The sequence below is a fragment of the Moschus berezovskii genome, chromosome 20 (genome assembly GCF_049115385.1).
Source record: "Moschus berezovskii isolate FMDL1 chromosome 20, NW_MosBer_1.0, whole genome shotgun sequence".
NCBI lineage: Eukaryota > Metazoa > Chordata > Mammalia > Artiodactyla > Moschidae > Moschus > Moschus berezovskii.
The window spans coordinates 64,423,112-64,450,994 of NC_142479.1; the positions used below are offsets into that span (position 1 = coordinate 64,423,112).

The 27,883-nt window shown below is 52.9% G+C and overlaps 1 protein-coding gene across 1 annotated transcript in view; it reads left to right on the forward strand.

The window, feature by feature from the left end:
• The window catches only part of RBFOX3 (RNA binding fox-1 homolog 3), a 318,610-nt gene that overhangs the window by 187,128 nt on the left and 103,599 nt on the right, over positions 1-27,883 (forward strand). The window contains exon 3 of the mRNA XM_088829440.1: positions 2,496-2,535. The gene's annotated coding sequence lies outside the window, so the exon portion shown is untranslated. The remainder of the gene's footprint in view (positions 1-2,495; positions 2,536-27,883) is intronic.

Consider the following 27,883-nt stretch of genomic DNA (forward strand, 5'->3'; position numbering starts at 1 on the left):
CCAGTATTCTGGCCTGGAGAATTCCATGAACTGTATAGTTCATGGAATATGTGCAAAGAGTGTGCACAAGAGTCAGACATGACTGAGCGACTTTCACTTTCAAGGAGTGACTCGGGAACTTAGGACCAGTGGAAGCTGGTGGGGTGAGGGTGGGGCTGCCTTGCCAACCTTGACCCGGGCTGACGTTCCCCAGGGATTGGGAATTCCGGGCCAGCAGATTCCCGGGTGCCTAGAGGAAATCTGTGGGTTGGACACAGTGGATCAAGGAGGGTGGTCACGGAAGTTGTTTGGGTGGAGGAAAGGCTAGGACAGGGAGGGAGGAAGTGCCCATCTCACATCCTGGACCAGCCTGCGTTCTCCTGCCCTGCGCCGCCTGCCCAGCAGAGCAGACTCCTCCTATGCGACTCCCACAGGTTTGGCCCAGACCCGTGCTCCAGCCAGTGCATGTGTCTGCTCACTGGGGCTGGATGGATTGAATTAAATGGAACTAAATTGAATTGAACTGGGAGGAAAACTCACTTTAAGAAAAAAAAAAAAAGAGTCAACAATAAGAAAATCCCCCAAATCAACTGAAGGCAGCAGCTGATGCAAGTTGATTGATTCAATCCATCTCATTTTGTAATGACGCCTTCATTCAATGGTGCCTTCCAATCTCATCCAGTCACTTTTTTGAGCTGCAAGTGGACACGCGCCAGAATAGCCGCTTTTGCCAGTTGGCTGGGGGTGGGAGGGATGCCAATCAACAAACAGAGGCTGTTGAGGGGGCCACATCTGTGATGGCCTCTTCGTTTGTGGTTCAAGTTCAGCCACACTTTGGCCCACAGCCGTCCCTGTTGTGGCTGGTATCTGTGTGCGTGCGGACGAGGGGCGGGTGGGAGCAGGTTTCCCATGAAATAGTGCCTTGTGAGTCATACAAACTCTTAACACGTGCCACGCAAATTCCGTGCATTAAGTGTTCCCCTTCCACTTTTAATTCTGATTTTCTGCGGAGAAGGAAGCCTCTCTCCATGTGTGGGAGCAGTGCAACGGACACATGCTGGGGAAAGCCAGTCGCCCCAGTTACTGATGGCGCCATTGCTTAACCGAAGCGCACCTCAGTTTCTTCACCTGAAAAATGGGGGTGATAAGAATGGTACCTGCCGCTGACACATAAAATGTTCAGAATAAGTGACAGCAGCTCCCTGTCCTTCCTGGTGATTTCTTTTTTCTTTTCTTTTTCATCTTTTTTAACACCATTCCCGGTGATATTGATGATGGTAATGATGGTGATTTTCTGCATTGTAAGAAAGGGGCCCAGTTGACTACCTTTTGATTCCGGAAGCTTTTCAGTTGTTTTTAAGATGTTTATGTTAAGTTTTTTTGTTTTTTTTTTAAAGTACACACACTGTGAGGATAGGGGCATGCGGAGTGACTTCTTAATGAGTATGTGGTTTCCTTTCAGAGTGATGAAGAAGTTCTAGAACCAGATGTGGTGTGTGCCACAATGTGAATGTAGTTGATATCACTGAACTGTACACTTTAAAATGGTTACAATGGTAAAATGTTATGTTACGTGTATTTTATCACATAGGTGTGCAAGATATGTACATATACAATTATGAAACGTTACTAAAATCAATAAGGAAAAGTTAAGTCCAGAGAAAACACACGCATTCATGCACACGCATGCACCCTCGTTTCTAATCTCCAAAGCGCCCAATGAGAAAAGGGCAGGATTAGGAGTCCAGATGCACGTGTGCAGTCCCCAGGCCCCCAGGAATCAGCTTTGCAACTCTAGGCAGGTCCCTTGATCTCGCACATCCCAGGTTCCTGGATTATAAAAGGAGCTAATACCCGGCCCCTGCCACTCCGCCACACTGCTCCTGCCGATGGAAGCTCCTGGAAGCAGTGCCTAATTCCAAACAACACACAACGGTGGCTTCTGAAATCATGTGTTTGCTGGGATTTAGAATCGTCTTACTTCTCTTTAAGCAACAGCAGCAGCCCATCCACTTTTCCTTGTGTTCTCCTTTGACTACAATTAAAATAGATTGGCAGGCCTTGACTCCACATAGAGAGGCACCTGGGGAGGCAGGGAACCACAATTCACAAAGTCCCCTTTGAAGGTAACCTCAAAACCAGGTGGGGGTGGGGAAGAAGAGGAAGAGGTACCTCAGAGTTTGGGGAAAAGGGAAGAAAGAGAGAAAACACAAAGGAATAACCCAGAGTTGCAGGGAAACGTGAGTTTGGAAAATCTGGATGGCAGGCCCACGGTGTTCTGTTTCCCTTTGTCTCTGCCTGTTAAATCAAACGCTGACTCCAAGCCCCGCCAGCCGCAGAGACAGCCGCGAGAGTTTAACCTGGGCAGGTTTCCTCGGCCTCCCAGGGAGATAATGCCTCCTTTTCCAGACTTGACTAGTCAATGAGCAAATCGCAGCTAGCAACCAGATGTATGATGGTGGCACTGATTCTAATTCTCTCCCCTTTCTTTCTTTCTCTCTTTTTCTTTTTCTTAGAGAGCCCACAGTGCCTCGGGAAAAATTGGCTGAATAAAAGGTATAAAGACTTTCTTTTTTTTCCCCCTGAATAGTTTTTGACAGATATGCGCATGTTGAACAACTTGGGAGCTGCTGACAGTGGATGCTGGGGGCTCTGAGTTTCCTATTTGCTCGAATAGGTTTGGTGGGGTAAGCAGGGGTGGCTTATTTAGCTCTCTTCCCATGATGGGCCAGCCCAAAATATACTGGGAAGGCAGGCCTGGGGAGCCAGGAGGGACAGGAGAGGACAGGTGTTTGTTTAAAGGCGACACTGCCTGACAGCTCTGAGTGGCCAGGGAAGCTGTGCTGGTTCCTTCTGGTCCTTCCCTTCACCTCCACTTTTCCCACCCCAGGTACGTTAGTGCCCGGGTGTGCACCCCCAGACTGCATGGTCTTCAGAACCAAGGGCAGCTCGGGCTCACTTGTCCAGGGTGGTCCAGCTCCCTTCTGTGGCCTGGTCTCCTCAGGGAAGGGGCTCAGTTCCCAAAGCCAACCCCCATGGTGGAGGGCTGGGGAGCAGAGGGCACCGGACGCTTCTGACCTGAGCCCTGGGTCCTTGTGTCCTGCCTACCCACAGGTGATTTCCTTTGTAGATTCACTTGCAGAGTTTTACTTGGGGGAGGGGGCTACATTATTATAAAGATAATGTGTATTTGTTGTGAACGAAATTAGAACATGCAGGTGCACCTTGTACTTGTCATCCCGGGTCCCAGGGGGCTTCTCCTCGCAGGCTCCTGGGTCTTGGGCTTCAGGGGCCCAAGGATGGCCAAGCCTGTCCACAGAAGTAAAGCTGTTGATTGGGAGGAGTCTGAGGCCTTCACGAGCCAAACACTGGAAATTTAGTGTTGTTTCTGCCCCAAGCCCACGCTTGGCTCATCGTGGACCAAATGGAGCTTGACCTGTCCAGGGAGTGTGTCCCAGAAGCCATTCACCGCAGGCCACAGGAGCTGTGTGGGGAGGACAGGGTGGGCCTGCTCACTAGTTTTCCATCACGGGTCCTCTTCGTGTGTCCCTGGGCGATGCATGACAGAGTCCCCAGGGAGTGACCGTCCTGGCTCTGTGAGTGCTCGATGCGTTTCTCTGTGGGAGGGGACAGGGAAAGTGGGGTCGGCCTTGCTCTCACTCTCCCGCCAGAGCGTTGTAACCACCGAGAAGGCAGCGTCACACGGCTTCTTCTTGCCAGGCCATCTTTGTAAAATTGAGTCTCACTGTATGGGCAAGCATACAAACCAGTCTTCAGGTAAATTCGTCTGTGAGACAGAGCGTCCACTTGCACTCTAAGGATGATGCAGTGATCAGCTGGCTTGATTTTTGCACACTCAGTGTTTTACTCAGCTTTGTCAAAGTACAATGCATACACAATCAACTAGGTGTTTTTACAGTGTACAGTTTTACGTTTTGACATGTTTATGCCCATGACATCATCGCTGCAGTCAAGACACCAAACACATCCATCACCCCCAGAACTTTCCTGGTGCCCCTTTAACCTCTTCCTCTCACGTCTTCCCAATCCCCTTTTCCTAGGCAAGCACTGATCTGCTTCCATTGCTACACAATGATCTGTCTTCCCTAGCATTTTATATAAACAGAATCGTGTCTCGTGTCCTTTCTTTTCCGGTTTAGGCTCTTTCACCTAGCGCAGTTATGCTGGTGGAGGTATGCATCCACAGCTCACCCTTTCTGTTGCTGAGTAGTGTTCCATGTTAGGAAAGCACCACAGTTTATTTATCCATTTAGTCCTTGAAGGAGATTTGAGATGTTTCCAGTCTGGGGCTATTACAAATAAAGCTGCTAGGAGTATCCATGACCAAGTCTTTATCTAGGCACCGGCTTGCTTTTCTCTGGGGTATAATGAAAGAGTGAGATGACTGGATACTATGGGAGTGCATGTTTAACTTTTTAAGTAAATGCCAAACTCTCTTCCAAAGATGGCTGCACCGTTTCACATTCCCACCAGCCATGTGTGAGGATCACAGTTTCACACGCTCACCAACACTTGGTGTGACCGGCCTATATCACTGTCACCACTCTGACAGGTGTGAAATGGTATTTGGTTGTGGTTCCATTGCATTGCCCTGATGACGAATGATGTGGACCATCTTTCGTGTGATTATTTGACACCTGCATCTCCTTTGGTAAAGTGCCTGTTCAAATCTTTGCCTATACCTTTATTGGGTGGTCTGTTTTCTTTCTTATGTTTAATTGGAAGATAATTGCTTTAAAATGTTGTGCTGGTTTCTGCAGTGCAACAACGTGAATCAGCCATAAGTAAGCATACACTCCTCCCTCTTGAACCTTCCCCCCCCGCCAACCCCTCATGAATCAGCCATAAGTAAGCATACACCTCTCCCTCTTGAACCTTCCCGCCCCCCCCCCCCCCGCCAACCCCTCTAGGTTGTCACGGAGCACCCGCTGAGCTCCTGTGTTGTAATGGCAGCTGTCCATCCTCCCGCCTGTTTTACACGTGGAGACATATATGCTCCAGTGCTAGTCTCTCAACAGAGATGCAAATGCAGAGAACAGACTTGTGGTTTGTTTCCTTATTGTTGAGTTTGGGGAGTTCGTTATGTATTCTGAATATAAGTCCTTTATTGGACACCTGCTTTGCAAATATATTTCTTCTCATTGGTCTGAATTTTCATTCTCTCCATAGTGTCCTTTTGAAGAATGGACTTTTTCATTTGGGTAAAGTCTAGTTTACCAATGTGTTCTTCATAGATCATGCTGTATCTAAGATTTATTTAGTGTGACCCAAAGTCACCAAGATTTTTTCCTATACTTTCTTCTAGACATTTTATAGGTTTTAGATATTCCATTAGGTCTGTGATTTATCTTGAGTTCATTTTTGTGTATAGTGGAAGGTGGATTGAAATTCATTTTTCTGCATATGGATGGATTCCATACAGTTGTTGCTATTGTTTAGTCGCTTAGTTAAGTCCAACTGTTTTGTGATCCCATGGACTGTAGCCTGGTAGCCTCCTGTGTCCATGGAATTTCCTAGGCAAGAATACTGGCGTGGGTTGCCATTTCCTCCTCCAGGGATCTCATCAACCCAGGGACAGAACCCACATCTCCTGCATTGGTAGGTGGATTCTTTACCAATGAGCCACCAGGGAAGCACTGAATTCCATTACTTATTTTAAAAACTGTCCTTTATCTATTGAATTATCTTCTCAGTTTGAAAAGAAATTAGTTGTCATATATGTGTGGGTCCATTTCTGGACTTAATTGCATTGACCTGTTTGTCTACCTGAATGCCATACCATACTACCATGATTATTGTAGCTTTATGTTAAGTCTGGAAATCAAGTAATGTTGGCCCTCCAACTTTGATTAGCTATTCTAGGTCCCTTACATTTAGAATCAGCATGTGAATTGTTTTTTAATACCAACTGGGAATTTGAATGGGATTACATTGACTCTATAGATCAACTTGGAGGATCGTTGAATCTTAATATTATCTCCTGACTCATAAACAGGGTATGTTTCCCCAGTTAATTGGAGCTCCTTTCTCTGATATGTGGTTTGTAGTTTTCAGTGTATGGGTCTTATATGTCTCTTGTCAGAGTTACCCCTAGGTATTGCATATATTTTTTGTTATTTTAAATGGTATTTTCCTTTCAATTTCTGATCGTTGCTAGTGTATAAAAATAAAATTATGTTTTTTGATAGCAATCATGTATCCTGAAACCTTGCTAAACTCACCAGTTCTGGTAGCCTTTGTAGACTCAATCAGATTTTCTACATATATGATCATGTTGTCTGTGAAGAAAGACAGTTTTACTTCTACTTTTGAATCTGGAGACCTTTTATTTCTTTTCCTTGCCTTGTTTCACTGGCTGGAACCTCTGGTAGAACACTAAACAGAAGTGGTGAAAACAACCATTCTTGCTTTATACCTTATGAACCAGAGGGATGGGATGGGGAGGGAGGTGGGAGGGGGGTTCAAGATGGGAAACACATGTACACCCAGGGCAGATCCATGTCAATGTATGGCAAAACCAATACAATAATGTAAAGTAGTTAGCCTCCAATTAAAATAAATAAATTTTAAAAAAGATAGTTCAGTTCAGTTCAGTCGCTCAGTCGTGTCCGACTCTCCGCGACCCCATGAATCACAGCACGCCAGGCCTCCCTGTCCATCACCAACTCCCGGAGTACACTCAAACTCACGTCCACAGAGTCGGTGATGCCATCCAGCCATCTCATTCTCCGTCGTCCCCTTCTCCTCCCGCCCCCAACCTTTCCCAGCATCAGAGTCTTTTCCAGTGAGTCAACTCGTCCCATGAGGTGGCCAAAGTATTGCAGTTTCAGCTTTAGCATCAGTCCCTCCAATGAACATCCAGGATTGATCTCCTTTAGAATGGACTGGTTGGATCTCCTTGCAGTATAAGGGACTCTCAAGAGTCTTCTCCAACACCACAGTTCAAAAGCATCGATTCTCCAGTGATCAGCTTTCTTCACAGTCCAACTCTCACATCCATACATGACCACGGGAAAAACCAAAAAAGATAGTAAGCCTCTGTTAAGTAGGATATTATCTGTAGGTTTTTCATAGGTTTCTTTCTGTTTCTTATTGTTGTTCAGCCGTGTCTATGGACTGCAGCACACCAGGCTTCCCTGTCATTTACTACCTCCTGGAGTTTGCTCACCTAGTTCCCTTCTATTGCGAGTTCATTGGAAAATTTTATCAGTTTTTTTATTAGAAACTAACGTTGACTTTTGTTAAATTATTTTCCTGTGTCTATTGAAATGATCACATGCCTTTCCAGTTTTAATTTGCTAAAAAACAACTTTAAAAACTTGGTGAATTATATTCATTAATCTTCAAACCTTAGTCCAACATAGGCTTAAGCCTATCATCTCATTATTTTTTTTCTGTTTTTTTTATTTGTTCTTTATTCTCTTTTCCATCTTTTTTTGCTTTCTTTTGGATTGAGTAATTTTTTAATCATTATTCCATTCTATCTCCATTCATGACTTATTCGCTTTACCTCTTATTTTGTTATTTTGATGGTTGTACTGTTTCCTCTAATCCTTTCTGATGGTTCGTCTCTCAAATGCATTTGCTGATTAGGACTCAGCTGAATACCCAGTGGGAACCCTCTAGAGTTCTCCAGGGTCCCCACTCTGTCCAGTTCTTTCCTTTCTGCTACCAAGTCTTGCAGCTCCAGTCAAATTGGTCTCCCCAGCTCTCAGTTCTGTCTCAACTCAGGGATGATCCCAGGCTCTACCTGGGATCCCTGCACTTTGGCCTGAAACCTCTCTGGACAGCAAGTTATGAGGGCTCCCCTTACTGGATTTCCCCCCTTCTCAGATCACTGTCCTTCATCCTCTGGTGTCCAATGTCTTGAAAACCACTGTTGCCTCAAGGCACCAGGGTGGGAGGAGGGAGAGCTCCTGAGAAGGGGGTGGGCTGGTGCAGGCACCATGGACCTGAGAGTTGAGGGGTCTGAGTAGAGGGACAAACACCATGGTCTCATTTTCCTTGAGAAGGGCCCACCCCACCCCTCCTCAATTAAGATGAATCTGTAGCATCGAGAACTTAGATCTTAGAAGACTGTCAGAAAGCGCTCTTCACAGAATCTCTTAAGAAATTTCTGATTGTAAAGAATAAGTGGGGAGGGGCAGGACAATACCGCCAAGCCTCTCAAAACCTCAGTGATGGGGAGGTCAGAAAGCCCCCTGGGGTGGGGGAATCAGAAACCCCCCTGGGTGGGGGGGGGGTGGTTAGAAACCCCCCAGTAGTGAGGCCAAAGGGAACTCGGAGTCCCCCAGCAGCCCCAACTGCCTCACAGTTTAAGCACATCATAGCATATCAGAAGCAGCATCCACCTCGACCCCCATACAAGTAGCTGTGCTGGAAGGAGGACCTGTCAGAGGCTAAGGCCACTCGCTCCTCCAAATCACAGTCCCCACACTGTCTCCGTGAGCCAGGCACAGCCGGAGCTGCACTCTTAACCCTTTGTCTGTGCATAGCATCCCCCAACCTATGAGGGGCTCACATAGCTGTCAACTCAAACGACACGTTACCCCATCTTACAGATGAGGAAACTGAGGCTTAGGATGGGTAAACGGTTTGCTCAGGCTCATGCTACCCAGGCTTCTTTTCATGCTGAGAATTTCCCTTGAGCAAAGTTGATGATCCTTATAAGAGAGTGTGGGTTTCTTGGGCTTGGGTTTCTGAGCCCCTGCCCAGCCATGCCTCTACCTGCCACACCAAAGGAGCTAACTGACCAGCATGGGACAGAGAGGACTAGACCCTACCAGGCCAACTAGGGCTCTCCTGACCTTTGACAGAGCATTTCCATTGTCAGGGCTGTCGGCAGACTAGCTTCATGGGACTGCAAGATTTCTGACTCACTGTAGAACTTTTTTCCAGGAATAGCAGATGTCAGGAGTTCTTTGACATATATGCACGTGTCTTTGGATTAGTACATCACTTAGGCTGTCATCGTGGGGGGATAAAAGGTGGGGGAATGTCTGATATGTTGATCACGAAGGGTTCACCCAATCCCACAGCTGTTTCTAACTCTAACGCTACAGTGTACATTGAGTCCCCTACATACGAACCTTCAAGTTGTGAACTTTCAAAAACTCGAGCGTGCCCCTTTCAATGCCAGCTATTGTACTGTACTTCTATGCTTTTCAAGGTGCTGTACTGTAAGATTTTAAATGTTTGTTCTTTATGGATTATTTGTGTACCTGTTACGGTACAGTCCTCTGTAGCCAATTGTGTTTGTTGGATACCTAGGCTAACTTTGCTGGACTTATGAACAAATTGGATTTACAAACGTGCTCTTGGAAGGGAACTCTTTCCTATGTAGGGAGTTTACTGTACCAGCAACGTGGGCACCGCTTGCCAGAAAATCAGCTCCCAAACCGTCAAGCTCTGTGTCGCAGGGACTGACAAGGGTCCCCAGTGCTTCCCTTGGTTTTCAGGCTGTATCCAGCTGGGTAGCTTTGTGCTACCCATGAAAGAAGCGGCACATGAAACATTCGAGATGGGATTAGAGGACAACAGAAAGAAGAGCCTACGTGTGCGCATCCATGTTTGTGCGAAAGTATAAAAATCCCGAGTTTGTGTTTTCCCAAGAGTATTAATTACAGTTGGAGAGGAGGCTTGTCCGGGCGTGTTCCGCTTGGGCAGAGTAATTTATCATTCAGTTTCTAGGAGCGGAAGGCGGGTCACGGCGCAGAGAGAAGACACACGTCTCTCTCTCTCTCAGACTTCACAGCTGCCCCACCTGCTCCGGGGTGGACGGCTTTGCCCAAGGCATGTGCCAGAGGGAGCACGGAGAGCTTGCAGGCAGCAGCATGGGAGAGGAGGGAGACTGTGAGGCCTTGACACCATCTGCCTGAGACAGAGCCCATCATGGGGAAGGCCTGTGACGGTGGCTTGAAAGGAGAAACTGCGCAGTCTCTCGTGGATGTCTGCCTCTGATGGGGGCGACAGGCAGAAAGACACAGGCACCAGCCAGCCTGGCTGCCCACCTTGGATCCCCTCCGATCTTACAGGCCTTCCCTCAAGGCCGACAGAATGGCTGGGGGTCTCTGGGATCTACTGGGGATGTCCACGAAGAAGGTGGGTTTATTCTTATCTGTGGCTGGAAAGCAGGACACACAGGCTCACCACTTAGTATAGGTCCCTTGCCATGCAACAGTTATAAATCAGTCTCTCCCTGGCCTTGGTGAGGTGCTTGGAAAGGCAAAACCAGCCCAGAGGCCTAGGCCGTCCTCCCTCTGCCCCTGGGTTCCTCCACCCTCTCCTGAGCACTAGGGTCACCCCCCGTGTCTCCTGAGCTGCTCAGGCTCTCCCAGGACACTTTGCTTTGTCCTTCCCACTATCACATGCATGCTTCTGCCTCTTGCTGCTGCAGGCAGATGCTGGAAAGTGACCACACACTTGCTTTCAGCACCAAGACTTTTTCTGTAAAGTTATAAAGTATATAATAATGAGTATTGGCCCCAAGTCCACTCTCCTGGCCACCCTTCCCTTTGCACCATAGCCAACAAACACTGAGCAGGGTCTGCTCCTTCCCAGAATCCTTCTGGGAAGGTCCTGGGTGGCCCCAGTTATCTGGTCTAGGATGGTGCCATGGGCACCTACTGTGTGCCACAGGCTGTGCTAGGTGCTCAGGATGCTACCCTGAACCAACCAGACTGATACTCGAGCAAATAATCACCCCCTCCTGGTGGTGGGCAGGGGTCGGGGGCAGATGCACTTCCAGCCAGTCTAAGGGAATAAAGGGAAAACCACTCAGAGGCAGAGGTCCAACTTGCCTCCAAAGATGTGCTTTCATTTGCTGCTCTGCTCTCGGGGCTTCTGTTCTTCGTCTGCTGGAACTAGCCTTCCAGGACTTGGCTCACAGAACCAGGGGTCTCAGGCAAGCTAGCAGGAAATCTCTAGGGTTCTTTGCTGGGTGTCCAGCCTGCTGACTCTCTGGTACTTGCAGATGCGTTGGAGGGAAGGAGGGAAAGACAGGAGATACAGGAATGAAGATGGAGCAGAGCAAGACAGGGCTGAAGGAGCGTCCGCAGCAGCTTCTGTGTAGGCCAGGCCGAGAGGTCACTATCCAGAAGGCTGAGGGTCCCCGAGGCTGGCCGGGCCCCAGAGACCCCTGAACAACTTGCGGATGTGGAGTTTTTCCTTCTCCAGTTTTGTGATGAATAAATTCACTTGCCTTCCCACCCCCACTTTCATACCTGCTTCTCTCTTCATTCTTACACCTGCAAATTCCCTTGATCGAATTTATAATTGCGATCACTTATCAAGCACCACCTGTGTGCCAGTTCCTTCACCTGGATGATTTCTGAACCTCGTAATCATCCAGGAAAGTACAGGATGCTATCCCATTTTTCCAAAAAGGAAACTGAGGCTCAGAGAGGTTAAGTAACTTTCTCAAAGCCATACCGCAAGTCAGCAGCTAGGCTGAAATTAGCCCCTGTCTGAGTGATGTTGGATCCAGGCTCCTTCCTGCCCCCGCAGATTGACTCTCCAGAGGTGCCCAGTGCCATCAAAGATATCTCATGTTCTCTTGATCAAGGGTAGAAGGATAAGACCGCTAATGGAGCCAAGAAACCGTCCCCACTCCGCTATGGGTGCTGGCTCTGAAGAAATCCTCAGGATGAGTGGAGATGGTCTTAAGGTCTTCCTCCTTCAACACCTCCTAACCCTAAAACCCTAACCCTAACCCGGCCCTCCCCGCTTTTAAGGACTGTGCTCAGGGGTTTTAATGATGATACTTTTAAAGCCTAAGTTGGACCTTGTAACTTGCCCCTCCTCAGCTCAAATCCTCTCAGGGATGCTGGTTCTTTTAAAGAAAAGCCAAAGTCATCAGAACACCCTCCCGTGTAAGACCTCATGAGATCTGGCCCCATCATCTCTCTGACAACCTTTTCTACTAGCTCCCCTTCAATTTCCTTATTCCAGTCCAAGGGGCCGCCTTGACTGTTCTCTGAATAGCCAGACATGTCCCATGAAAACCTTTGCCTGGGCTATGCCATCTGCTGGAACATGCCTCCCAGAGAGCCTCAGGGCTCCTTCCCTTGGCTCCTCCAGCTTGGCCTGAACATCACCTCTTCAGTTAGGCCCGCCCTGCCCCTGCCTTCTCTCTCTCTCTTTTTTTTGCTGTGTGGGTCTTCACTGTGGCCCTCCGGCTCTTTGGTGCACTGTGCAGACCCCTCCATTTGCGGCACATGGGCTTGGTTCCTCGATCAACCTTGAGTCCCCTGCATTGGAGGGTGGATGCTTAACTGCTGGACCACCAAGGAAGTCCCCGTGTCATCTTCTAATTGGAGACTGGATAGCGGTACAGTTGGGTGCATTCAGAATTGCCTGAATGATTATCTCCAAAGAGCGCTGGCTCCTGGGGTGTCCCTAGTGGTATACCACAAGGCTCTGCTCTCAACCCTAGCCTAGTCGGCGTTTTTATCAGTGATTTATGTAAGCATGCAATAGGCATGATGATCAGATTCTTGTTTACCCGAAACTGAGAAGAATAACTAATACTGCCCAGGACCATAGATGAAACTGAATTAAATTCAGTAAGAATAAATGTAAAAGACTGCTCGTGGGTCCAAAAATGCTAAGTTGATGAATGTGAGAGAAGGAAGGGGTGAGGGTTTTAAGTGACGGTCAGTTCAGCACAATTAAGGAGGTTGCCTTGTCCATGCAGGCTGCCGTAACAGAACGCCACAGACCAGGCAGTTTATCAAGGAAAGATATTTACTGCTAACAGTTCTGGGAGCTAGAGTCCAAGATCAGGGTGCCAGCAGGGTTGGGTCCTGTTTCAGGGCCCTCTTCTGGGTTGCAGATCGCTGTTTTCTATTTTCTCATTGTGTCCTCACATGGAAAGCAGAAGCAGGAAGTAATCAGGACACTAATCCCATCACAGAGGCCCTACCATCATGACCTCATCTGACCCTAATCACCTCTCAAAGGCTCCACCTCCTAATACCATCTCACTGGGGTCAGAGATTCAACATAAGAATTTTCCAGGGGGGGGTAGGGGGCGGACAAAAACATTTAGTCCATAATAGTGACAAAATAGCTTATCCAGACTGGGGACACTGTTTCCTATAAACCAAGAGTGTCCCAGACAAACTGGAGGGTGCTGTCACTCTGAGTAGAAGCCTCGAAAGCTCACGTTATTTGGATTGCATGATTGAAGGCATATTCCCGGATTATGGAAAGGGGAAATTGGTTGGAGCCTCCCTGGACCCTTGGGTTCACTTTGAAGTCATGGCTATGATGGGTCATGGGACATCCCGAGAGAAACAGCCATAGGACTAGGACTGTTCAGCCAGTGGAGGAAGATTGGACAGCCAGACTGTCTTGGACTGTCCGAGGGCTGGGCTGCTGAAGGAAAAGGTGGTTTTCTCCATGTGGCCTTAGATTCACTGAAATCAGAAGGAGTCCAGAGGGCAGGTTTAAGGGCGGTCTAAAGGGAGGACTGTCAAAGGTCCTGGCTGACAGCTGGCCAGCGATGGATGAGTCCCTTCCCATCCTTGGAGGCTGCAGAGGAGTCTCATCTATTGAAAGGGGAGGACCAGGTGGCTCTTCTGAATGGGAGGCAGTGCTGAGTGGCCACCACATGTTAACTATTTGGGAAGGAGACTCTGCCAGCACCTCTTTAAAGCAGGACACAGGGAGAGCCCCCCAGGTGTGACGACATGTGAGGGGTCAGGTGTGAGTTCAAACCTGCCTTCCCTGTGCACCCTATCTTTCCCTTGTTCCTCTTGCCCCTGAGGTGGTTTCCACTTCCCAAGCGCCCCTCCTGCTGCTGAATTATTGAAAGTGTCGTTTGCTTTATCACTGTGCTGGAGGGGGACCCCGGAGAGCAGCTGAGCTTGGGATTGTATGATGGCGGCCCTTAGAATCCACCCCCTGGCCCCACTCGGTGGGGACAGCTGCTCCCAGCTCCCTCCTCCCTCTGCCTTCATCACCTCTCACTCGCAACTGCTGGCGTTCTTACCGGAGGTGTGGCATCCTCTCCACGTCTCATGCCACCGGCCGGGAGGGCTATGGATTGAGTCTGTGCCTGAAGTCACCACCCAGCCCGGGTGGACAGCCAAGTCTCTATGCTGGGGCCCTGGGACGTCCCCCTGCGACCGACCAACTGAAGACCTCCGGGGTACACCTGGGTGGACACGGCCTTCCAACTGGGGGCCACCTTGGTGTGTCTGTGGGGGTAGAGTCATCGTGTGTGCTGGGCGGAACCTGTGTGTCTGAGTATGTGTGTGCGTGCAGAAATGCACGCAGCTGTGTTGTGGGCTCCTGCACTGCCATGTGTGTGCGCTCAGGCATGCGTTTTTTTAGCAGACACCCTAGAGCTTAATTTGACACAGGCCCTGCCCGCGAGACATTGCTATCTGAGCCAGTCTTCCCAGAGGAGGTGTTGGTGTGGCCACCCCAGAGACAGAGGATGCCAGGAGACAGGCAACTTATTCAGGGGCAGTGCAGGCAGCATCAGCAGGTCCCAGGGGACGCGAGAAATGGCAAGCTCCCAAAATGCTCGGGGTGGGGAGTGCAGACCTCCCACCCACATCCCAGAGGTGGGGTGTGAAGTTTGCTGGAGCTCCAGGCCCTCCAGACCTGAGCTCGTTGTCTGGTCAACAGTGACCCAGATCATGGAGGAAACTGCTGCTTCTTTCCACAAAGGCTTGGCCCCCACCCCCGCCTTCCCTAAAGGGCAGCCCAGCCATGCTCCACAGCCTTTAAGTCTTCTTCAGACCCCTTTGTAGGTATCTGCTGTGTGCCCAGCCCCATGATGACTGCCCCCCGCTTACAACAGGCATGGCGAAGCCCCTGACCTCCAGGAGCTGCCCATCTCCCAAGGTAGAGATGGTAAATCTGGGTAAAGGGCAAGGCCACTTGACCAGGCTGGAATCCACAGAAAGTAAGGACGGGGGTTCATGACCACCTGTGGTGGGTACTGTGGTCCCCGTGAACTTTCTGAACTCAAAGCCTGGCTCCACAGGGCCCTCTGGACACACTCAGAGGAAATGTGACCAGGTGCCAGCTCTGAGCACCGTGTCAACAGGTGTGGGCACTCATTACCTCAGTAAGGACCCAGAGGAGGGTGGCCAGGGACCTGGGGTGGGCATAGGGGTCTTCTGAAAAGCAACGGGGCACCAGACCCTTCCTCAAGCTGCAGGGAGACCCGCGTCTACGCTGATGTCCCGTTTCTCCATCAGTCATCCTCAGGTGGTGCGAGGGTACAGGCCTTTTATGCATCTTGTTTGATCACTGATCGTTTGGTCAGTCTTGTCAGATCACTGAAACAGCTTAGGAGCAGGGCTGGAGTTGTCACCTCAGTTAGAAATGAGGAAATTGAGGGTCAAAGCATGGCTGTGACTGGCAGAGGTGGGTTTGCAAATTCTTGGGCCTCCGAAGGCTCCAGCCATGTTTGCTCACTGGCTCATGAGTGCTTGCACCCCCAGGGAGCCCTGGAGCTCATTAGACCTGCTAGAAATCAGGCAGGGGGTTCCTGGGGCATCAGGCCTTCTCTGAACATCTTTTTCATCCTCCAGTGTTTGCGGCTTGTGACACAGTTATAGAGCGTCCAACAAGAGTACACAGACACCCCTGCCCTCCCAGCCCTCCCCCTGCACCTCCACACTTCCCTGCACCTCCACACTTCCCTGCACCCATCAGCATACTGCAGCCCCAGAGGTGTAAAGCCTAACATCACTACTTCTGTCCTGGCTCCTCTTTGGGGCTCATCCAGCCTGGGAGTCACGGGCTGGGCCTTAAACGGGAGCCAGGGTACCCAGCCAGAGGCTCCCAGCCCCCGAGCCCCACCTCCTCCTCCCCCATCCAGCCCTCCTCTCTACTCAGCCAGGCCCCCTTGGGTGGAGATGATGTGGTGTGGATGGGGTGGTCCCCACTGAGGCCAGCCAGGAACCTCCCTGTGCTCCCGCACTCCCACAGCTAGCTGGTCTTAATGGGGTGGGAGGGAATCCTAACAGGAGCAGGCCAACAGCCCCACTATGGGCGAGGAAGAGCTGGACTATCAGAAATGGTCCCCATCCTCTCCCAGTCTGAAGACACCAGTGGGGCCCAAGGGCAACAGGAAGCTTACCACCTACTGCCCCTTACCAGAGCATAGGACCCCCATCCCCAAATCCCACCTCCGGGCCTCAGTTTTCCCCATTGGAAGAAACCTTAAGGATCATGGGAAGAATGGCTTCCTTTCATCTCTTTCTTTTGTCCCGTCAAATAGGGGGCGATAGCCTGGGGAGAATCTGGTCTTCAGGCCTACAGATGGATCGGCCTCCTGCCTGGCCAGGTCCCTAGGTAGCTTGTGACCCCTGGGCAGCCCTGGCCTGAGGTAATGGTCAGGGAGGCCAGCCAGCCAGCTGGGCCAGCCTGCGCTGGGCAGGGCTGAGCATGAATCCAGAAGCCCGGATGCTCTGCAGGGTTGGGTGTCCAGCAGCACAGAGGTTCATGGGGAGAGCAGCTCAGAAGACGCTGAGGCAGGCCAGGTGTGGGACAGACACACACATGTGGGGTACCTGGCACCCCAACCCTCTGCCAGCCCCTGCACAGCACTCAACTTCTGGCCTGGCGGCCGCAATGCCTCATCTCAACTTGGCCTCAATCCGGGGCCCAGAGCCAGCGGCTTCCCCTCCCAGACTTGGGGCTGGGGTCTCGGGGGCAGGTCTCACCTCTGTTGCTACCATCTTCCCACCTCTGAAGCCAAGAGAAACCTTTTGAGAAAACAAACGGTGGTCCTTTTTATCCCACTCTCTCTGTTTTTCTCAACCTCAGAGAAGGTCTCCCCTTCCCCACCCAGTATCCATGAGATCGATCAGGCTGGGAGGTTTTGCCTCCCCACCCGGGCACTGTGGGAGCCTCCCCCAGGCCCCACGTGGGAGTGCAGGCATCAGGATGGGGAAGCTCAGCTCTGAGCAGAGCTGGGCAGCAGGAGTGACTGGACCGGACACTGACGGGCAGGACCCCAGCAGATGGGCAAGGCCAGAGCAGGTGCTAAGCTGAACAACCTGGGAAGAAACCCGGGAGACCAGGCGAGGGAGAGGTCGGGCGGGGGAGCAGAGAGCAGAGCGGCGCTGAAGACGGCAGCAAGCACGAGTGCCTGCTCCACCCGGCGCTGCGTGGGGACCGCAACCCCCCGCCCCCAGCCTGCTGCACTGCCCGCCTGCGGCTGCCCCACTGGGTCTCCTCCCCGAGCCTGCGTGGAGCCTCAGTTCCAAAATGATGATGTATTTTTGGGTATGTACCAAGCGCGGACTGCCGAGTTGCTTTTTCGGCTCCGGGCAGATCCGGGGTTAAAATGAGAAAGCAGCCTGCCCAGCGCGGACCCTGAAAGTGCCCCCCTCGCGCCTGTCCCCAGCTGGCACCACAGCTCTCCCCCAGGGCCCAGTCAGCACCGCGCTGGGGTCGGGAGTGTCCCTAGACAGGAAGTGCGGCCTGCCGGAGAGCCACACTCCCCTCGGTGGCCTCCATGGGCTGGGCGGAAGCTCTGGAAGGCCCTGCATGGGATGCGCTGCCCTGTCCCTTCCCTCTCGCCAGTCCTTTCAGGAGCCTGCTTCAGATCCCCCAGTGAAAATGTCAGGTGGCTCCCGAGACCACGGACACCCCCCCAGCCCTGCCTCTCCTCTGCTCCCTTCCTCCCCCCCCCCACCTGAGTCACAAAATCAGCAACAGACACGGGACCCTGGAGAGACTGGTGGGCACGCTCATCATGAGCTGGAGCCGACAGCCCTGGGGCTCTGGGCCCCAAAACCCCAGAAGCTGGGAGGGCCTGGGAAGAGGACAAGCCCCAACCCGAAGACCCCTTCCCTCCTCCCTGGCTAGCCCTGGGCCTCTCGGCAAAGGAAATGACAGCAGAAGTGATCAGAGCAGGGGTCTCAGCCAGACCTGGAAGAGGCAGTGGGGAGGCCGAAGCTGGAAGGGCCTCCATCGGGGATGAGGAGGGACTAGCGGTTCTCATTAAGTCCGGCTGAACTGAGAGAAGGAAAGCCAGGCACGTGTGTGTGTATGTGTGTGCATGTGTGCAAACAAGCATGAACTGCAGGTCTCCCACGATCCCTGGCCTCAGGGCTGCCATAGAGGTGGTTTGAAAATCTGAGTTCTGTGCTTTTGACATGGAAGAGACCTCTCCCCGGGGTCTCACCCGTGGCCCCAGCACCACCCAGGCCATGGCTTCCCCACACTGAGGCACCTCCTCCAGGCTGTCTTCCCAGGCCCATGTGCAGCCTGCCCCATGGCGTCCTCCTCCAGAGCCACAGCCAGTCCCCACTTCCAGGGAAACTCTCAAAGGCCCTGGGGCCTCACTGAGAGGGGCTGACCTGGGAGCAGGAACCTTGGGGCACCTGGGTGGCTGGGCAGGGTGTCAGAAGGAGAGGCCAAGGCAGCCACAGAGAAGGCGCCAGTGGGCACTGGGAGCCAGGACGGCTGTAGTCAGTCCCACAGCTGTGGTCACAAGCCGAGCTCCACTGAGCTCTGCTGACCCCATTCCCACCCAGGGCAGAATTAGGGCCAGCATGTGTCTAGATCGGGGCTTCCAATGTGACTCAGTGGTAAAGAATCCACAGATGCAGAAGACGCCAGTTCCATCCCTGGGTGGGGAAGATCCCACAGAGAAGGAAATGGAAACCCACTCCAGTATCCTTGCCTGGAGAATCCTGTGGACAGAGGAGCCTGGCAGGATGCAGTCCATGGGCCACTGAGCATGAGCGTGACATGCCTAGCTGCTGTAGGTCTCCATCTTTTGCAAAGACCTAGAGCTCTGACGAGAATGGCCTGGCTGCCCAAGCCTTTGCTCCGCAAATTCCTCCTCATTCTTCAAGGCAAGCCTGAGGGGACACTGCTGCAGGGACACTCTTCTTGAACCAGCAGGCAGGGTGGATTTCTCCCTGTATCCCGATTCCAGGGAGCACCAGGCTGGTGTTAGTGAGCTGGCCTTGATCCTTCCTGTGGCCTGAGGGTCCCTCCAGAGCCTCGTGGGGCTTCTCCTACTCTGGGCCTGGCAACCAGGAGATGCTCCCAGGTGGCTAGGTGGTTGCAGAGGAGAGTCCCGCACCATCCCCTCCCCCCAAGCATGCTACTTCTTAGGGGCTGTGGCTCCTCTTGGGGGATCTAGCCTCCCAGGGCCTCCTCCCCTCCAAAGCTTTGTCCTTGCCCATTCACACAGCCGGGCCTAGGGGATGCGCCGGAGTGTCCCCGCCTGAACTTCTGAGGTTGTTCTAGGACAGGGCTGGAACCTGAACTGGAGAATCTCGCCTTCTTCCTTTCCCTGGTTGGGCTTCACGTCCAGGCGGGGATTCACCGCTGTAGAAAGGAGAGAGGGCCATGGCAGACAGACCCCTTCCCTGGGTCTTGTCCCCCAGTTCTCCCTCCCTGAGCCATGTCCCCACCCCATTTCAGGAGATGGCACTCAAACTACCAACTCCCGAGTCAGCACCCTTGCCTGGAGCCCCTCCCAAGCCCCGCCTGGCACCCACTCGTTTCCCACTGTCCACCGAATGCCCACCTGGTGTCCACACAGTCCTCAGACTCAGCACACTGAAGCTGTTATTTTCTCTTCTGGCCAGCTTTTCCTTCTTTTTCCTACAGTCGCAGGAGGGTCCTCCCACCCACCCGAACTCTTGGGATCCCCCTCAACTCCTGCCAACCCCAGCTTCCCAGCACAAGCCAACCTTGCGGGTTCTGCCTCTGCCCTTTCTCTTTACCCGCCCCCTTCCCCAGACCTGCAGGCCCGGGCCCCAGCGCCACCTGCCCAGGTCAAGTCTAGATGTCTTTCTTAGCCTGGAGCATAAAGTTCTTCACATATGGCCTGTTTAGCCCCAGCCTCACCCCTGCCGCTCCTCCACATTCTCACCCTCCTGTGGTCCAGCCAGGCTGAGCTGCTTCCAGGCGAACTAGAGCGTCTGCTGAGCGCCCCCTCTCCCAGGCTTGTTCCTCCTAAAATACCCTCCCTCCTCCACATCCCCCACCCTACAGCTGGCTCCTACTGTCAGTTTAGGGCAAGCTTGTGGGCAAAGACGTGGAGGGCTGTGGCATGTCAAGTGAGAAGCAGTTTAGAGGTCACCACCTCCAGGAAGCCCGCTCTGACCACCCCACAGTGAAGAGTCGTTCCCTCCATTGCATCCCCATGCACTCATCTGAGGTCACTGTCTTTGCCCATTTACTCTGCCATCTCCCTTCCACTGGGAACTCCCTCCAGGATCCTGACTGGGTCTTGCTCAGCAATTCTTTCTGGTGCCCACAGCGTAACGGCTGCTTGCCCGGGACTCCAGGAAACTTGCATGCTAGAATGAATGAGTCTGTTCCATGAGACAGGGCGGGGCCTGGTCAGAGGGTGTCCTCTGAAGCAGAAGACCTGCAGAGCTCCCCACTGTTCTCCATCTTGAGCCGAGGGTCACACAATTGACCACTGGACTCCCCATGCCCTGGATACCACTCTTCAAGGAGGTATTAGAGGAATCATTGCTCCCATTTTAAAGTTGACAAAGTTGGGGCCTGTGGCCTCCATCCTCATTGTGAAGGGGCCTGATCATGGCGAAACAGGGGTTGGGTGTAGAAGGGAATGCCATCCCTGGCCCTTCCAGCCTGACCACTGGGGCTCCCTTTGGTGGTGTGGGTGTGGAAGTTCACCCCTGCTCCGTGAGAGAGGCCCCCTGCCTCCTTTGGGGTCACCTCTGTCTTTGGATCACCTGCCCATTGACTCCACGTGGAGGAGGCCTGTCACCAAGGAGGGGAAACAGAGGCGTCTGGGTTGGGGGGGCAGGGTCTGGGCAGAGGGCCCAATGCCAGGGACAGGGACTTCGCATCCCTCGGGCCTGGCCTGGAATCCAGGTCTGTAGCTTAGCAGCTGTGTGACCTCAGTGAGTCAGCAAACCTCTCTGAGCCCCAGGTGACTCTCTGGAGGGTGAGTCACCGCACCATTGTGCCGGTTGAGAAGCAGCGATGGTTCGCACGCTCCGTGCCCAGCACAGAGGGAGTAGGGATGTTGGGTAGCAAGACAGGGTGACCCGGGGTGGGAGGACGTTCTGTTTTTCTCACCCACCTGGGCTCTCCTCATGGCCACAGCAGCCTCCTGTGGTTCACTGCTGCGGGAGGAAACCCGTGCTAGCTTCGGCCTGTGGTGTTGGTCACCGGGGGTCCACAGTGCTTTCTTCCCCGACCCCTACATGGATGCGGCCACCCCTGGGCAAGGAGGATGTTCAGGGTGGAAGGCTGAGGGTGGCAGAGCCTGGACTGGAGCCGGCTCTTGCCCTGGCCCCCAGATGCTTTCCTGCACCTGCTCACACTGGGTCTCCCCACCTACCTCTTCTTGGCCCAGGTCTGATGTCCAACCCTGTGCACCAGAAGGGACCCAGCTGGTCTGACGTGAGCCTTGCCATTCTTCCTTTCTCATGGTTCCCCAGATTGGGAACCCTATGTGGACATGTGTGTCTGAGCTGTGTTCTAGCTGTGCCCTGAAAAGGGAAGATCTTGGCAAACACTTAGGGGATGGACAGAGGAGAGGGGAGTTGTTGGCGGTGGCATGTCCTTGGAGAGCAAAGAGCCTGTGTCCGAGCACCGCATAGCTCCTCGGAGAGCCGCCTCCCCCACAAGTCCCAGAGGGGCAGTGTGACTCTGGGATTCATGGGGCTGCAACCCAGAGCAGGCAGACGACTCATCACCAGCCTCAGCATTACTGGGGCTCAGCTCAGAGACGCAGGCAGGCAGTCATGTGCAAGCTCCCAGGGTCTGGGTGCTTCAGTAGCTGGGAGTCCAACGGGGCAAACACCTCCCTGCCTCTACGCCTGGGTGGCAGACCTTAGAAAATGGGCTCCCAGGACAGACAGATGGCTCAGGGAGAAAGGGTGCTGGCCCACAATGTGTGAGTGCCTGCAGGGGGGCATGTCCAGGAAGAGGGAGGGCAGGGAGAAAGGACAGGCTCGGGGACAGCCTCATGTCACCCTGCAACCTGGGGGAGCCGGTGGGTGGCTTCATAATTGACTGGCACCAGGCGGAGATGCCAGCAAACTGTCTCCAAATTAGCCATAATTGCAGGAGAAATAAAGAGCAAACAGGGTGAGCGGGATGAGGTTTTCTATAAATATTATGTTTTTTAAAGTTTGCCCTGGAGTAATAGAAGCTGTTTAAACGCTAATATCCTGTCTGTGCATTTAAAAAGCCTTATAATGAGGATTTAGTGCCTTCTTTTCCTAAGACCTAGGATCTGGGGGCCCCTGGGCTCCAGCCTTCTCTCCCTCCAGGCATCTCAGAGTGGGCAGCCCCTGGGAATCAGAAAACCTACCCTCCCAGGCCAGACTCAGCCTCCTGGGGGTCTCTGCCCTGGTAGACACCGGGGCCTCTTCTCGTCCCGGTGAAGCTCCTCTTCCTTATCCCCTTCCTACCTTCCCTCCAGTGGCCAGCAAGGACCGGCAGCTGCGTTCTCTTGGTCTGAGTCATTTTTGAGACATTGATACCTTCCACTCCTGTTGTCAAGGCGGGAGCCCCAGGTCGCCTGGACCAGCAGGCCAGCCTCTCTCCTAAGCCAGCGGGAAAGCTGTCTGATCACTGAGAGACATGAAGCTCTCTAGGTGAAGCTGCAGGACGATGTCTGGGTTTACTAAAAATCAGGACGTGGTGTTCGTTCACTCCAGTAATACGTGGAGCCATTTTCGGTAGTGAGCGAGAAAATTGTAGGAGGGGCCCCAGGCCCCGTCCCCACCCCAGGGGTGACTTCATCAGGGGCCTAAAACCCACGGTTTGAAAAGCCCCAGGGAGGAGCTGTCCTGGGAGCCCCGTCCTGGGCTGTCAGAGGGGACATTCAACTCTGCTTTATTCTGAGTGTTTGAGCACTTGCTGTGCCAGGGCTGAGTGGGACCCTGCAGGTGGGCTCCGAGCATTCGCTTTCCGGGGAGCGTCTTTGGGACACTCATCCCTCCAACAGCCGCTAGTGCCACTTTCAGAAACAGAAACAGGCGGGTCTGATCCGTGGCAGCGTTCTGTGTGCTCAGGCCCACGCGATGCCCGCACGCAGCGTCGTACCATCCTCCACAGCCATGGTTCCCAGTCCAGGAGAAGACAGGTGCAGAATGGCTGGCTGACACCCCGGCGTTCACATGGCAGGTGGTCGGCCACAAAGTCAGGTTGTGATTTCTGCGGCCTTCCATCCCTGTGGCACAAATATTCTTGGTGGGGGCAAAGGCAGGAGGGGCGACATCACCCACAGCTCATCAGCTCTGTTGGCCACACCTGGCTGAGACCATCTCTCGTGGTCAGCAGTCCCCCCGAAGGCTCAGAGCCCCCCTGTAGACGGTCTTAGGATCCTCACAAAATAAGGCATAAAAAAACCAAAGAGGAAAAGGAGCGGGCACCCCTGGGCAGGGCCGACCCCAAGCACGGGGACGCAGTCCGTGGCCTCTGGCATCATTTTCTGATTATTTTGGCAATCGCTAGACGAAGGGTTCAGATTGGAGCTGCAGGTAAAAAACGGGGATTTGACACAGCTCAGGAAAGGTGCAAATTGACGATGAGGTGCCTGTGTGGTTGGGCAACTGATGGGATTTGAGCCACAAGTTCACTCCCGCCAAGCATCCTCCCCCGTTTCTGTGAGAGCACAAGGCAGGGAAGACACGTGCCCACCTGCTCCCACAGCCCTGATCTGGTCACCAGAGAAACAGGAAATTTAACCCCTTTTCTATTATTTCTGAGAAGGCAATGGCAAGCCACTCCAGTACTCTTGCCTAGAAAATCCCATGGATGGAGGAACCTGGTAGGCTGTAGTCCATGGGGTCACTAGGGGTCGGACACGACTGAGTGACTTCACTTTCACTTTTCACTTTCACACATTGGAGAAGGAAATGGCAACCCACTCCAGTGTTCTTGCCTGGAGAATCCCAGGGACGGGGGAGCCTGGTGGGCTTCCGTCTATGGGGTCACACAGAGTCGGACACGACTGAAGTGACTTAGCAGCAGCTATTATTTCTACCCAGGGGTGACATCCATGTCCAGGTCCCAGGAAAATGGCAGGAACCCTGAGGGGGTCACTCCTGTGTCTAGCCTGTCATATACTCACCCTTGATATCCGCCCCCAAGTAAACAACTCCAGACGTGGGGGCTGCTGAGGACATTTGAGATTCCGAGAGAGGGTCAGGAGCATAACCTTGGCTAAGGTTCAGCAGGGCTGGGAAGGAAAATGATCCCTTCCAGGTTCAAGAGATTTTTGTGAAAGAAGCAAGTTATTCTGAAGTCCAATCCGACAAGCTAGTGAGGGAAGAGAGGGAGTGGGCAAGTGTGGGACGGAGAAGGAAAGAGGGTCTGGTGGTGGGGGTGGCAGGAGGCGAGACCTCTAAAAATAGGGTGACAAAGGAAGGGATCCTAGTGAGCAAAAGTCGCTCAGTCATGTCCCACTCTTTGCGACCCCATGGACTATACAGTCCACAGAATTCTCCAGGCCAGAATACTGGAGTGGATAGACTTTCCCTTCTTCAGGGGATCTTCCCAACCTAGGGATCCAACCCAGGTCTCCCACATTGCAGGCGGATTCCTTACCAGCTGAGCCGCAAGGAAGCCCGATAATACTGGAGTGGGTAGCCTATCCTTCTCCAGGGGATCTTCCCAACCCAGGAGTCAAACTGGGGTCTCCTGCATTGCAGGTGGATTCTTTACCAACTGAGTTATTAGGGGAGCAGGAGTCAAGACCTCCAAAAACAGGGTGCCAAAGGAAGGGATCTTAGAGGAAGGAGAAATGGGGAACACAGCCAGGCTGCAGGAGAGGGCAGAGAAGAGGCAAGGCTTGCTGGGGGCCTGGCCCTCTACGGGCAGCTTAACAGATGGAAGAGGAGCGGGTGATGAGAGTCCTTCTCCAACCTTAAGGAACGGGGTGGCCGGGAGAGCTATTCCCAGAGAAAGGGGAATCCAGATCCTGGCCCTCCACTGTGGGGCCATTTTTTGTTGTCATGTCCCTGGTGTGGCCCAGGATCCTGAGGTGGGACGCTTCCCCACACCTGTCTTGCCCCCTGGTGTGTTTGTCAATTCTTCAAATGCAGGAGGACTCGAGAAGGGAGAGATGCTGGCTGGTTGTCTCCAAAAGAGACCAGAGTGAGGCTTTGCATATCCAGGCCCCACTGGGCCCAGCCAGGGAGCTTCTGTGTTTCTGTGCCCAGCCATGAGCAAGGTAAACTGTGGGTCTCTACAGAGATGCTAAATAAGGGAATGAATTATGTCAGTTTAGCAGAACCAGGAACATTCTATGGAGTGATTTCAAGGAGGACTTGACTGTCTGAGCTGCCCCTGGTTCTCGTCAAGGTGTCTTGAGATGCCCCATCCAAGGATGGGCAGTAAATACTTGGAACAAGGCCTGAAAACTGTAGACCAACTGGGGCTGAAGACTCATGCTGGGGCATCTGCAGCCATCAGTGGTGTCCATCCAGCAACACACACCCCTCCGCCCGCCGACTTGGGAGAGGATCTGACTCTAGGAACAAGGCACCCCCTGGCTGGGCAGTGGGCAGGGGTTCTCCTGATCTCTTGGCAGGGCTGGCAATCCCTCCAACCCCCGCCTGGCTGCCACAGACCAGCTTCCACCTGGAGCCGAGCCCATCTGCTCCACTGAAACTAGGTTCAGCTGATTGTGACTTCAAAACTTAATTATGGAAAGAAGTTGGGATTAAGGACCCTTGCATTTATCTTCCTCCGGCCGTGGTTGGTCAGCAGCTGGGACTTGGAGCATCCCACTCATGGCTCTGGAGAACGAGCGGGGAGCCACAGCAGAGGCTGGCTTGGCAGGGTCCGAAGCGGGGCTGCAGCGTGCTGAGATGAGCATCTTAATTCTGCCTCATCCCTCCCCCACCACTGAAGTCATAGCCCCTGTCAGGAGACAGCACACCCTCATTTTCTGTTTTGCCCACCTGTGAGAGTCACCTGCCCTCAAGTCCCACCGTCTGCTCTGTGGCATGGGGCACGCAGGAGACCACAGGACCTGGAGAGGCGTGGGGTAACCTCCAGAAATCGGCACTCTGAGGGTGCCCCGGGGTCCAAGCTGCTTGCTACCTCCTTTCTCCAGCCCCGCACACCCCCAGCCAAGCACAAGATGTGAAGGTGATGGGGGCAAGTGGACGTTCACGCATCACCTACCCCGGCCCAGGTCTTCTTGAAGGGCAATCTGGTAGAATGTGACAAGAGCCATTCAGACCCTTTGACTCCATAATCCTGCTCCTGGGACCATATCCTCAGGAAATAATTCAAAAGAAGAAAGAAGCTTGAAGTACCGAGATATTTATAGCAGCAGCAGAAGCCGTGCCTACTAGATCCTACCTGTCCAGCAGGCAGGTAACAATTAAGTGAATTATGTGGCAACCATTCAATGGGATATTATACAGCTTTTAAACATGAGAATAGGAAGACTCCATACAGGGAAGGTGTCTTTGAAATATCATTAAGTGAAGAAGTAGAACACTGATTATAATGAGGTAAAAACTATAATTACATATGGATAAAGGGCAGATGAGGCCACAGAGAAATGGGGATGGCAGTGTTAACACGAGGTTGGGGTGGGGGACTATTTAAATCTGAAAAAAATTGGAGAAATAAATAAAAATTAGCAAAAGAATATTCCCCCTCCAAGACCCTGGCGCCATGTGCTTTGAGAGTTATCTTAGCCAGGGAGGAGCCATGTCTGTCTGCTCTGTCTGATGCAGGGTTCGCTGGAGCAGCAGTCTCCAACCTTTTTGGCACCAGAGACTGGTCTCGCAGAAGACAGTTTTTCCACAGACTGGGGAGGGGATGGTTTCAGGATGATTCAAGCACATTACACTTATCGTGCACTTTATTTCGTTATTTTTACATCAGTTCCACCTCAGCTCATCAGGCATCAGATCCCAGACCTAATGCAGCTGGGGACACCGCTGCACTGGAGCACCCTGCATACGTACATGGAAATGCCCTCCTTTTATGGCAAACATGAGCCCTGAGCCTCTCACTGTGTCTCCACAGGCAATTTCCTTTTGTTTATTTTTATCAAGGAAATGTGATGTGCAGACACTTGCGCTGGACCCTGGGAATATGAATGAGACCCATCCGCATGCAGGAAGTGCGAGGTGAAATCACAGAGGGGGAGCACCAATGTGCCCCCCGCCGGGGGAGGAGGGAGTATCCCAGGTGACCCCTGCAAGAGGACGGCCCAGTGCTTCAGGAACCATCAGCGGGATGAGTGGCCTGGGCAGAAGGAAGAGGAGGGGTGGACAGAGGGCCGTCCGAGGGCAGATGTGGTACCGTGCCTTGCCTGGTTGGTAGAGCAAGAGCCAAGTCAAAGAGAGGCAAACAAAACCCCAAGCACGGGGCATGACCTGGGATGGCTCCCACTCAGGGACCAGAACGGGGCATCTGTCAGCCAGCCACCCCTCACTGGAGCCTCCCCAACTCCACTTGCCTGGGACTGACATTCCAGGTGATGACCAAGAGCTGACTTTCCTCTCAGATGAAGACACCACACAGGGAGGCCGCTGGAAGCTGGACATGGTCCAAAGAGAGAGAAAGTCAGCCAGTGGTCCGAGACCCCAACAGAGACTAGGCCAGTGCCTCTTCGTCTTCAGCCTTCCAACAGCCCCCAGCCCCTCCTGCTCCCTGCCTGCCAGCGAGCCCAAGGGAGTCCCTTCTGTCTGCAGGTGTCAGGACCCAGGGCTGTTGGCTGGGATGGCCTTGGCTGATGGGGAAGGGATGGGGATGGCAGGGCTGGCAGAAAGGACTGAGAGCCTTGGTTCTGTGCCTGGATCCCATCTCAAGAGCTGCAGGGCAGGGCTTACAGCTGGAGAGCGTGCCTGCCAGGCAGTGCCTCAGCATATCTACTCGGTTCCGATTATACCAACAGAGGTTAGCAGGAGTGTTTCTGCAGTGACTGTAA